Below are 11,038 nucleotides of genomic sequence, written 5' to 3' on the forward strand. Positions count from 1 at the left end.
CAAGTGCAAAAGTGGTTTCCTGCACCAACACAAGTGCGAACAGTGGTTTTTCAACACTAACACATGTACGAAAAGTGGGTTTTCAACACTATCACAAGTGCGAAAAGTGTTTTTTCCACACTAATACAAGTGCAAAAGTGATTTCCTGCACCAACACAAGTGCGAAAAGTGGTTTTTCAACACTAACACAAGTGCGAAAAGTGGTTTTTCAACACTATCACAAGTGCAAAAAGTGTTTTTTCCACACTAATACAAGTGCAAAACTGGTTTCCTGCACCAACACAAGTGCGAAAAGTGGTTTCCTTCACTAACACATGTGCGAAAAGTGGGTTTTCAACACTAACACAAGTGCAAAAAGTGGTTGCCTTCACCAACACCAGTGCGAAAAGTGGTTTTACCACACGAATACAAGGGCAAAAGTGGTTCCTGCACCAACACAAGTGCGAAAAGTGGTTTCCTTCACTAACACATGTGCGAAAAGTGGGTTTTCAACACTATCACAAGTGCGAAAAGTGTTTTTCCACACTAATACAAGTGCAAAAGTGTTTCCTGCACCAACACAAGTGCGAAAAGTGGTTTTTCAAAACTAACACAAGTGCGAAAAGTGGTTTTTCAACACTAATACAAGTGCAAAAGTGGCTTTTTCAACACTAACACAAGTGCGAAAAGTTGTTTTTCAACACTAATACAAATGCGAAAAGTGGTTTTTCCACACTAATACAAGTGCAAAAGTGGATTTCCAACACTAACACAAGTGCGAAAAGTTGTTTTTCAACACTAATACAAGTGCGAAAAGTGGTTTTTCCACACTAATACAAGTGCAAAAGTGGTTTCCTGCACCAACACAAGTGCGAAAAGTGGTTTTTCAACACTATCACAAGTGCAAAAAGTGTTTTTTCCACACTAATACAACTGCAAAAGTGGTTTCCTGCACCAACACAAGTGCGAAAAGTGGTTTTTCAACACTAACACAAGTGCAAAAAGTGTTTTTTCCACACTAACACAAGTGCGAAAAGTGGTTTTTCAACACTATCACAAGTGCAAAAAGTGTTTTTTCCACACTAATACAAGTGCAAAAGTGATTTCCTGCACCAACACAAGTGCGAAAAGTGGTTTTTCAACACTAACACAAATGCGAAAAGTGGTTTTTCAACACTAACACAAGTGCGAAAAGTGGTTTTTCAACACTATCACAAGTGCAAAAAGTGTTTTTTCCACACTAATACAACTGCAAAAGTGGTTTCCTGCACCAACACAAGTGCGAAAAGTGGTTTTTCAACACTAACACAAGTGCGAAAAGTGGTTTTTCCACACTAATACAAGTGCAAAAGTGGTTTCCTGCACCAACACAAGTGCGAACAGTGGTTTTTCAACACTAACACATGTGCGAAAAGTGGGTTTTCAACACTATCACAAGTGCGAAAAGTGTTTTTTCCACACTAATACAAGTGCAAAAGTGGTTTCCTGCACCAACACAAGTGCGAAAAGTGGTTTTTCAACACTAACACAAGTGCGAAAAGTGGTTTTTCAACATTATCACAAGTGCAAAAAGTGTTTTTCCACACTAATACAAGTGCAAAAGCGGTTTCCTGCACCAACACAAGTGCGAAAAGTGGTTTTTCAACACTATTACAAGTGCTAAAAGTGTTTTTTCCACACTAACACAAGTGCGAAAAGTGGTTTTTCAACACTATCACAAGTGCAAAAAGTGTTTTCCACACTAATACAAGTGCAAAAGTGGTTTCCTGCACCAACACAAGTGAGAAAAGTGGTTTTTCAACACTAACACAAGTGCGAAAAGTGGTTTTTCAACACTATCACAAGTGCAAAAAGTGTTTTTCCACACTAATACAAGTGCAAAAGTGGTTTCCTGCACCAACACAAGTGAGAAAAGTGGTTTTTCAACACTAACACAAGTGCGAAAAGTGGTTTTTCAACACTAACACAAGTGCGAAAAGTGGTTTTTCAACACCAACACAAGCGCAAAAGTGGTTTCCTGCACCAACACAAGTGCGAAAAGTGGTTTCCTTCACTAACACATGTGCGAAAAGTGGGTTTTCAACACTAACACAAGTGCGAAAAGTGGTTGCCTTCACCAACACCAGTGCGAAAAGTGGTTTTTTCCACACTAATACAAGTGCAAAAGTGGTTTCCTGCACCAACACAAGTGCGAAAAGTGGTTTCCTTCACTAACACATGTGCGAAAAGTGGGTTTTCAACACTATCACAAGTGCGAAGTGTTTTTTCCATACTAATACAAGTGCAAAAGTGGTTTCCTCCACCAACACAAGTGCGAAAAGTGGTTTTTCAACACTAACACAAGTGCGAAAAGTGGGTTTTCAACACTAGCACAAGTGCGAAAAGTGGTTTCCTAAACTAACACAAGTGCGAAAAGTGGTTTTTCAACACTAACACAAATGCGAAAAGTGGTTTTTCAACACTAACACAAGTGCGAAAAGTGGTTTTTCAAAACTATCACAAGTGCAAAAATTGTTTTTTCCACACTAATACAACTGCAAAAGTGGTTTCCTGCACCAACACAATTGCAAAAAGTGGTTTTTCAACACTAACACAAGTGCAAAAAGTGTTTTTTCCACACTAGCACAAGTGCGAAAAGTGGTTTTTCAACACTATCACAAGTGCAAAAAGTGTTTTTTCAACACTAACACAAGTGCGAAAATTGGTTTCCTGCACCAACACAAGTGCGAAAAGTGGTTTTTCAACACTAACACAAGTGCGAAAAGTGGTTTTCCCACACTAATATAAGTGCAAAAGTGGTTTCCTGCACCAACACAAGTGCGAAAAGTGGGTTTTCAACACTAACACAAGTGCGAAAAGTGGTTTTTCAACACTAACACAAGTGCGAAAAGTGGTTTCCTGCACCAACACAAGTGTGAAATGTGCTTTTTCAACACTAACACAAGTGCGAAAAGTGGTTTTTCAACACTAACACAAGTGCGAAAAGTGGTTTTTCCACACTAATACAAGTGCAAAAGTGGTTTCCTGCACCAACACAAGTGCGAAAAGTGGTTTTTCAACACTAACACAAGTGCAAAAAGTGGTTTTTCAACACTAACACAAATGCGAAAAGTGGTTTTTCAACACTAACACAAGTGCGAAAAGTGGTTTTTCAACACTATCACAAGTGCAAAAAGTTTTTTTTCCACACTAATACAAGTGCAAAAGTGGTTTCCTGCACCAACACAAGTGCTAACAGTGGTTTTTCAACACTAACACAAGTGTGAAAAGTGGTTTTTCAACACTATCACAAGTGCAAAAAGTGTTTTTCCACACTAATACACGTTCAAAAGTGGTTTCCTGCACCAACACAAGTGCGAAAAGTGGTTTTTCAACACTAACACAAGTGCGAAAAGTGGTTTTTCCACACTAATACAAGTGCAAAAGTGGTTTCCTGCACCAACACAAGTGCGAACAGTGGTTTTTCAACACTAACACATGTACGAAAAGTGGGTTTTCAACACTATCACAAGTGCGAAAAGTGTTTTTTCCACACTAATACAAGTGCAAAAGTGATTTCCTGCACCAACACAAGTGCAAAAAGTGGTTTTTCAACACTAACACAAGTGCGAAAAGTGGTTTTTCAACACTATCACAAGTGCAAAAAGTGTTTTTTCCACACTAATACAAGTGCAAAAGCGGTTTCCTGCACCAACACAAGTGCGAAAAGTGGTTTTTCAACACTAACACAAGTGCAAAAAGTGTTTTTTCCACACTAACACAAGTGCGAAAAGTGGTTTTTCAACACTATCACAAGTGCAAAAAGTGTTTTTTCCACACTAATACAAGTGCAAAAGTGGTTTCCTGCACCAACACAAGTGAGAAAAGTGGTTTTTCAACACTAACACAAGTGCGAAAAGTGGTTTTTCAACACTATCACAAGTGCAAAAAGTGTTTTTCCACACTAATACAAGTGCAAAAGTGGTTTCCTGCACCAACACAAGTGAGAAAAGTGGTTTTTCAACACTAACACAAGTGCGAAAAGTGGTTTTTCAACACTAACACAAGTGCGAAAAGTGGTTTTTCAACACTAACACAAGCGCAAAAGTGGTTTCCTGCACCAACACAAGTGTGAAAAGTGGTTTCCTTCACTAACACATGTGCGAAAAGTGGGTTTTCAACACTAACACAAGTGCGAAAAGTGGTTGCCTTCACCAACATCAGTGCGAAAAGTGGTTTTTTCCACACTAATACAAGTGCAAAAGTGGTTTCCTGCACCAACACAAGTGCAAAAAGTGGTTTCCTTCACTAACACATGTGCGAAAAGTGGGTTTTCAACACTATCAAAAGTGCGAAAAGTGTTTTTTCCATACTAATACAAGTGCAAAAGTGGTTTCCTCCACCAACACAAGTGCGAAAAGTGGTTTTTCAACACTAACACAAGTGCGAAAAGTGGGTTTTCAACACTAGCACAAGTGCGAAAAGTGGTTTCCTAAACTAACACAAGTGCGAAAAGTGGTTTTTCAACACTAACACAAATGCGAAAAGTGGTTTTTCAACACTAACACAAGTGCGAAAAGTGGTTTTTCAACACTATCACAAGTGCAAAAATTGTTTTTTCCACACTAATACAACTGCAAAAGTGGTTTCCTGCACCAACACAAGTGCAAAAAGTGGTTTTTCAACACTAACACAAGTGCAAAAAGTGTTTTTTCCAGACTAACACAAGTGTGAAAAGTGGTTTTTCAACACTATCACAAGTGCAAAAAGTGTTTTTTCCACATTAATACAAGTGCAAAAGTGGTTTCCTGCACCAACACAAGTGAGAAAAGTGGTTTTGCAACACTAACACAAATGCGAAAAGTGGTTTTTCAACACTATCACAAGTGCGAAAAGTGTTTTTTCCACACTAATACAAGTGCAAAAGTGGTTTCCTGCACCAACACAAGTGCGAAAATTGGTTTTTCAACACTAACACAATTGCGAAAAGTGGTTTTTCAACACTATCACAAGTGCAAAAAGTGTTTTTTCCACACTAATACAAGTGCAAAAGTGGTTTCCTGCACCAACACAAGTGCGAAAAGTGGTTTTTCAACACTAACACAAGTGCAAAAAGTGTTTTTTCCACACTAACACAAGTGCGAAAAGTGGTTTTTCAACACTATCACAAGTGCAAAAAGTGTTTTTTCCACACTAATACAAATGCAAAAGTGGTTTCCTGCACCAACACCAGTGAGAAAAGTGGTTTTTCAACACTAACACAAGTGCGAAAAGTGGTTTTTCAACACTATCACAAGTGCAAAAAGTGTTTTTTCCACACTAATACAAGTGCAAAACTGGTTTCCTGCACCAACACAAGTGAGAAAAGTGGTTTTACAACACTAACACAAGTGCGAAAAGTGGTTTTTCAACACTAACACAAGTGCGAAAAGTGGTTTTTCAACACTAACACAAGTGCAAAAGTGGTTTCCTGCACCAACACAAGTGCGAAAAGTGGTTTCCTTCACTAACACATGTGCGAAAAGTGGGTTTTCAACACTAACACAAGTGCGAAAAGTGGTTGCCTTCACCAACACCAGTGCGAAAAGTGGTTTTTCCACACTAATACAAGTGCAAAATTGGTTTCCTGCACCAACACAACTGCGAAAAGTGGTTTCCTTCACTAACACATGTGCGAAAAGTGGTTTCCTTCACTAACACATGTGCGAAAAGTGGGTTTTCAACACTAACACAAGTGCGAAAAGTGGTTGCCTTCACCAACACCAGTGCGAAAAGTGGTTTTACCACACTAATACAAGGGCAAAAGTGGTTCCTGCACCAACACAAGTGCGAAAAGTGGTTTCCTTCACTAACACATGTGCGAAAAGTGGGTTTTCAACACTATCACAAGTGCGAAAAGTGTTTTTCCACACTAAGACAAGTGCAAAAGTGTTTCCTGCACCAACACAAGTGCGAAAAGTGGTTTTTCAAAACTAACACAAGTGCGAAAAGTGGTTTTTCAACACGAATACAAGTGCAAAAGTGGCTTTTTCAACACTAACACAAGTGCGAAAAGTTGTTTTTCAACACTAATACAAATGCGAAAAGTGGTTTTTCCACAATAATACAAGTGCAAAAGTGGATTTCCAACACTAACACAAGTGCGAAAAGTTGTTTTTCAACACTAATACAAGTGCGAAAAGTGGTTTTTCCACACTAATACAAGTGCAAAAGTGGTTTCCTGCACCAACACAAGTGCGAAAAGTGGTTTTTCAACACTAACACAAGTGCGAAAAGTGGTTTTTCAACACTAACACAAGTGCAAAAAGTGTTTTTTCCACACTAATACAAGTGCAAAACTGGTTTCCTGCACCAACACAAGTGAGAAAAGTGGTTTTACAACACTAACACAAGTGCGAAAAGTGGTTTTTCAACACTAACACAAGTGCGAAAAGTGGTTTTTCAACACTAACACAAGTGCAAAAGTGGTTTCCTGCACCAACACAAGTGCGAAAAGTGGTTTCCTTCACTAACACATGTGCGAAAAGTGGGTTTTCAACACTAACACAAGTGCGAAAAGTGGTTGCCTTCACCAACACCAGTGCGAAAAGTGGTTTTTCCACACTAATACAAGTGCAAAAGTGGTTTCCTGCACCAACACAACTGCGAAAAGTGGTTTCCTTCACTAACACATGTGCGAAAAGTGGGTTTTCAACACTATCACAAGTGCGAAAAGTGTTTTTTCCACACTAATACAAGTGCAAAAGTGGTTTTCCTCCACCAACACAAGTGCGAAAAGTGGTTTTTCAACACTAACACAAGTGCGAAAAGTGGGTTTTCAACACTAACACAAGTGCGAAAAGTGGTTTCCTGCACCAACACAAGTGCAAAAAGTGGTTTTTCAACACTAACACAAGTGCGAAAAGTGGTTTTTCAACACTATCACAAGTGCAAAAAGGGTTTTTTCCACACTAATACAACTGCAAAAGTGGTTTCCTGCACCAACACAAGTGCGAAAAGTGGTTTTTCAACACTAACACAAGTGCAAAAAGTGTTTTTTCCACACTAACACAAGTGCGAAAAGTGGTTTTTCAACACTATCACAAGTGCAAAAAGTGTTTTTTCCACACTAATACAAGTGCAAAAGTGGTTTCCTGCACCAACACAAATGAGAAAAGTGGTTTTTCAACACTAACACAAGTGCGAAAAGTGGTTTTTCAACACTATCACAAGTGCAAAAAGTGTTTTTTCCACACTAATACAAGTGCAAAAGTGGTTTCCTGCACCAACACAAGTGCGAAAAGTGGTTTTTCAACACTAACACAAGTGCGAAAAGTGGTTTTTCAACACTAACACAAGTGCAAAAAGTGTTTTTTCAACACTAACACAAGTGCAAAACTGGTTTCCTGCACCAACACAAGTGCGAAAAGTGGTTTCCTTCACTAACACATGTGCGAAAAGTGGGTTTTCAACACTAACACAAGTGCGAAAAGTGGTTGCCTTCACCAACACCAGTGCGAAAAGTGGTTTTTCAACACTATCACAAGTGCAAAAAGTGTTTTTTCAACACTAACACAAGTGCGAAAATTGGTTTCCTGCACCAACACAAGTGCGAAAAGTGGTTTTTCAACACTAACACAAGTGCGAAAAGTGGTTTTCCCACACTAATATAAGTGCAAAAGTGGTTTCCTGCACCAACACAAGTGCGAAAAGTGGGTTTTCAACACTAACACAAGTGCGAAAAGTGGTTTTTCAACACTAACACAAGTGCGAAAAGTGGTTTCCTGCACCAACACAAGTGCGAAATGTGCTTTTTCAACACTAACACAAGTGCGAAAAGTGGTTTTTCAACACTAACACAAGTGCGAAAAGTGGTTTTTCCACACTAATACAAGTGCAAAAGTGGTTTCCTGCACCAACACAAGTGCGAAAAGTGGTTTTTCAACACTAACACAAGTGCAAAAAGTGGTTTTTCAACACTAACACAAATGCGAAAAGTGGTTTTTCAACACTAACACAAGTGCGAAAAGTGGTTTTTCAACACTATCACAAGTGCAAAAAGTTTTTTTTCCACACTAATACAAGTGCAAAAGTGGTTTCCTGCACCAACACAAGTGCTAACAGTGGTTTTTCAACACTAACACAAGTGTGAAAAGTGGTTTTTCAACACTATCACAAGTGCAAAAAGTGTTTTTCCACACTAATACACGTTCAAAAGTGGTTTCCTGCACCAACACAAGTGCGAAAAGTGGTTTTTCAACACTAACACAAGTGCGAAAAGTGGTTTTTCCACACTAATACAAGTGCAAAAGTGGTTTCCTGCACCAACACAAGTGCGAACAGTGGTTTTTCAACACTAACACATGTACGAAAAGTGGGTTTTCAACACTATCACAAGTGCGAAAAGTGTTTTTCCACACTAATACAAGTGCAAAAGTGATTTCCTGCACCAACACAAGTGCAAAAAGTGGTTTTTCAACACTAACACAAGTGCGAAAAGTGGTTTTTCAACACTATCACAAGTGCAAAAAGTGTTTTTTCCACACTAATACAAGTGCAAAAGCGGTTTCCTGCACCAACACAAGTGCGAAAAGTGGTTTTTCAACACTAACACAAGTGCAAAAAGTGTTTTTTCCACACTAACACAAGTGCGAAAAGTGGTTTTTCAACACTATCACAAGTGCAAAAAGTGTTTTTTCCACACTAATACAAGTGCAAAAGTGGTTTCCTGCACCAACACAAGTGAGAAAAGTGGTTTTTCAACACTAACACAAGTGCGAAAAGTGGTTTTTCAACACTATCACAAGTGCAAAAAGTGTTTTTCCACACTAATACAAGTGCAAAAGTGGTTTCCTGCACCAACACAAGTGAGAAAAGTGGTTTTTCAACACTAACACAAGTGCGAAAAGTGGTTTTTCAACACTAACACAAGTGCGAAAAGTGGTTTTTCAACACTAACACAAGCGCAAAAGTGGTTTCCTGCACCAACACAAGTGTGAAAAGTGGTTTCCTTCACTAACACATGTGCGAAAAGTGGGTTTTCAACACTAACACAAGTGCGAAAAGTGGTTGCCTTCACCAACACCAGTGCGAAAAGTGGTTTTTTCCACACTAATACAAGTGCAAAAGTGGTTTCCTGCACCAACACAAGTGCGAAAAGTGGTTTCCTTCACTAACACATGTGCGAAAAGTGGGTTTTCAACACTATCACAAGTGCGAAAAGTGTTTTTTCCATACTAATACAAGTGCAAAAGTGGTTTCCTCCACCAACACAAGTGCGAAAAGTGGTTTTTCAACACTAACACAAGTGCGAAAAGTGGGTTTTCAACACTAGCACAAGTGCGAAAAGTGGTTTCCTAAACTAACACAAGTGCGAAAAGTGGTTTTTCAACACTAACACAAATGCGAAAAGTGGTTTTTCAACACTAACACAAGTGCGAAAAGTGGTTTTTCAACACTATCACAAGTGCAAAAATTGTTTTTTCCACACTAATACAACTGCAAAAGTGGTTTCCTGCACCAACACAAGTGCAAAAAGTGGTTTTTCAACACTAACACAAGTGCAAAAAGTGTTTTTTCCAGACTAACACAAGTGCGAAAAGTGGTTTTTCAACACTATCACAAGTGCAAAAAGTGTTTTTTCCACATTAATACAAGTGCAAAAGTGGTTTCCTGCACCAACACAAGTGAGAAAAGTGGTTTTGCAACACTAACACAAATGCGAAAAGTGGTTTTTCAACACTATCACAAGTGCGAAAAGTGTTTTTTCCACACTAATACAAGTGCAAAAGTGGTTTCCTGCACCAACACAAGTGCGAAAATTGGTTTTTCAACACTAACACAATTGCGAAAAGTGGTTTTTCAACACTATCACAAGTGCAAAAAGTGTTTTTTCCACACTAATACAAGTGCAAAAGTGGTTTCCTGCACCAACACAAGTGCGAAAAGTGGTTTTTCAACACTAACACAAGTGCAAAAAGTGTTTTTTCCACACTAACACAAGTGCGAAAAGTGGTTTTTCAACACTATCACAAGTGCAAAAAGTGTTTTTTCCACACTAATACAAATGCAAAAGTGGTTTCCTGCACCAACACCAGTGAGAAAAGTGGTTTTTCAACACTAACACAAGTGCGAAAAGTGGTTTTTCAACACTATCACAAGTGCAAAAAGTGTTTTTTCCACACTAATACAAGTGCAAAACTGGTTTCCTGCACCAACACAAGTGAGAAAAGTGGTATTACAACACTAACACAAGTGCGAAAAGTGGTTTTTCAACACTAACACAAGTGCGAAAAGTGGTTTTTCAACACTAACACAAGTGCAAAAGTGGTTTCCTGCACCAACACAAGTGCGAAAAGTGGTTTCCTTCACTAACACATGTGCGAAAAGTGGGTTTTCAACACTAACACAAGTGCGAAAAGTGGTTGCCTTCACCAACACCAGTGCGAAAAGTGGTTTTTCCACACTAATACAAGTGCAAAAGTGGTTTCCTGCACCAACACAACTGCGAAAAGTGGTTTCCTTCACTAACACATGTGCGAAAAGTGGTTTCCTTCACTAACACATGTGCGAAAAGTGGGTTTTCAACACTAACACAAGTGCGAAAAGTGGTTGCCTTCACCAACACCAGTGCGAAAAGTGGTTTTACCACACTAATACAAGGGCAAAAGTGGTTCCTGCACCAACACAAGTGCGAAAAGTGGTTTCCTTCACTAACACATGTGCGAAAAGTGGGTTTTCAACACTATCACAAGTGCGAAAAGTGTTTTTCCACACTAAGACAAGTGCAAAAGTGTTTCCTGCACCAACACAAGTGCGAAAAGTGGTTTTTCAAAACTAACACAAGTGCGAAAAGTGGTTTTTCAACACGAATACAAGTGCAAAAGTGGCTTTTTCAACACTAACACAAGTGCGAAAAGTTGTTTTTCAACACTAATACAAATGCGAAAAGTGGTTTTCCACAATAATACAAGTGCAAAAGTGGATTTCCAACACTAACACAAGTGCGAAAAGTTGTTTTTCAACACTAATACAAGTGCGAAAAGTGGTTTTTCCACACTAATACAAGTGCAAAAGTGGTTTCCTGCACCAACACAAGTGC

Source organism: Myxine glutinosa, chromosome 5 (assembly GCF_964187855.1).
Source record: "Myxine glutinosa chromosome 5, kmMyxGlut1.1, whole genome shotgun sequence".
In the NCBI taxonomy this organism is placed as follows: Eukaryota; Metazoa; Chordata; class Myxini; order Myxiniformes; family Myxinidae; genus Myxine; species Myxine glutinosa.